Source organism: Phoxinus phoxinus (assembly GCF_949152265.1).
Source record: "Phoxinus phoxinus genome assembly, chromosome: 20".
NCBI classification, from domain to species: Eukaryota; Metazoa; Chordata; class Actinopteri; order Cypriniformes; family Leuciscidae; genus Phoxinus; species Phoxinus phoxinus.
Window position 1 is genome coordinate 6,990,374 of NC_136895.1, and position 2,751 is coordinate 6,993,124.

The window sequence follows — 2,751 nt, forward strand, 5'->3', positions numbered from 1 at the left end:
AATTATTCACAATTTTTTTTGTTTTTATCTTGATTTTACAAAACGTTCTAAATTATAAAAGAAAGATGGACTTATGTTGGGTTTGAGATTATAAAAACAATAGATAAATAATTCAAAATGGAGACAAAAAGTGTTTGAACATTTTGTTGAAACTCTTGTTTCAAATGTCAAGAGGATTTCTAGACCCGGATTATGCATCAAGACTTTCAATATCTTATTAGCATTCTCTAGAGATGATTATGGAGCAACTGTTGCAGCCCATACATGAAGCAAAAGATCAAAGGCTTTATGACTCTGAATTATTAATTCAACCGTCAGTACTGCTGCAACGTGATTAGGAACTTACTGGCATAAACACCTTTCTGTTCTCTCAGAAGTGGGATGACTTCTGATGTACAATGCAGGTGGTACATAGTTTTGTTTCCTCTCTTAAATGAAGACATTATTGGTTTGCCTACTTTTCGAAGGTCTTTTGCCAGAAGAACATCCTCGCATTTGATTTGCTGAGCAGCTTTCCAACAGTCTTGAGATAAATGGGACTTTTTTCCCCCTGTTTGTAATATCACCCAGTTATGGAAGCTTGTTTCCACAAAGAAATAAAAAGGTAATTGCAACTTTCTATCTCACATTTCAGAGCTGTGAGATTATATCTTGCATTTCAGACTTTATAAATCGCAGTCGCAAGTCTATATCTTATAATGAGTTTATAGCTAAACTCGCAATTGCGAGAAAAACGTAAAGTGATAAAAAACAAACAAATTAAAGGCGGTATGAAACGGAAGTTGCGCTAGTCTTTTCTTCCCTATTGTGACTTATATCAGAGTGAAACGGCTTCTGGAACAAGATCAAATGTAGGGCGGGGCTTGATTTTGTCTGTGGGGAATTCATTGGATGGTTGTGGTTTGCTATTGGTGGATCTCATGTGATTGACAGGTTGCCCCGCCCTCGTGTCAGTAAACACATAATCAGAGAATAGATGTCACTGCAAGCGGGAAGGGAAGTTATTTAGTTTACAAAGCACATCAATTTAAATTTAAAAAATAATGACGTGCATGGTACTAAGATCATAAGAATAAGAACTGTCCATTTTGACTTTGGAGACTTTAACATTATCTCTCTCTCACAAGGACGGGCATCTGCAACATCAATATTTGGGATTAGGGATCGGGGTGGCTCCGACTCCATCGGGAGCAGTAAAATAATTGTAATGACACCACGGTTGTGATCATTGGTGGTTGCAAATCAGCCCAAAATTGGGCTTAAAATCTTCAAGTATGTGGCCAGCATAATGTGTGTGAAACTGACATGAATACATTTTGAGCTGTCTGTGTGGCAGCTGTGCTATCTAGTGGTACGACTAACATACTGCAGTTGTTCAATTCATAATTCCTATTATTGTAGTGTGAGCAACTACTGCATTATGACTTTATATCACCATTACTAAAATTGTTGTTACTAATCATATTAAGATTGTCTTGACTTTGTTGCAGTGCTTGTATAACTCACAGTCACACCCAGCTTCTATGCACATTTGGAAACTCAAATGTACATACACATTTTGATGCAACCCTTGTCATAATGATACAGGATTATACACTAATTTTGTCATTAGTGAAATTAATGATGCATTCATTTTTCAATGCAATTTCAGCAGACTTGATTTTTAAGAAAGACCGATACCCGCTTTTCTTTCAATATATACACTCACTAGCCACACTTTTTAGGTACACTTGCTCAGCTGCTCATTAATGCAAATATTTAATCAGCCAATCACATGGCAGCAACTCAATGCATTTGGGGATGTAGATATGATCAAGACGATTTGCTGAAGTTCAAACTGAGCATCAGAATGGAGAAGAAAGTTGATTTAAGTTACTTTAAATGTGGCAGGGTTGTTGGTGTCAGTCTGAGTATTTAAGAAACTGCTGATCTACTGGGATTTTCACGCACAACCATCTCTAGGGTTGTTGCTGACCATGTTCCCTTATAACCCCAGTTTATCATCTTCTGATTGCTACTTCCAGCTGAATAACGCGCATGTCACAAAGCTCAAGCCCGTTCGCCGCGGGTCCCGATGCGGTCGCACCAGTTGCACCGCCCTAAGAACGGCCCTGTAAATCGACGTCTTTTTAACGTTAACTATGGACGTCTAATTGACATAAAAGGTGAACGTTCAGAAGACGTCCACTGAGGAGCCAGGATGAAAGTTTTTGCAACGTCTTTTTTAGACGTCTTTTTAACGTTCATGATTGACGTACATAGTGAACGTTCATTAAACATCTTTTTTAAACGTCTTTTAAATGTTCATTATTGACGTCCAAGTGATATCTTTACAGGGTTCTAAATGAACGTTTTTACAACGTCATTTCAACATCCCTTACAGATGTTTAGAGGACATTCATACAAGTTTTTATGACACATTTCTTGAACTGATTTCAGATGTCACAAATCAACTGTATTATTTTAATTGTTAATGAGGCCTGTCTTATCCTCTAATCCTGTCTTACTATTAGCTTTAAACCATGTTTTGGTCATCAAACCTTCATCAGGTTCCAAGGTTGGATGACCACATGGTATTCAATAAAACTCACTCTAGTCATAGCAGTGTGCAGAACTACTGCTTTAAAATTGTAAATACATTACCTATCCCCGCACCGGTCTAAGATATGCAAATACATTTTAGTAGCCTTATTGGAAATAAGTGACATCTCATCTATTAAAGGACAAAAAAAGGACAAAAAATAAATAAAT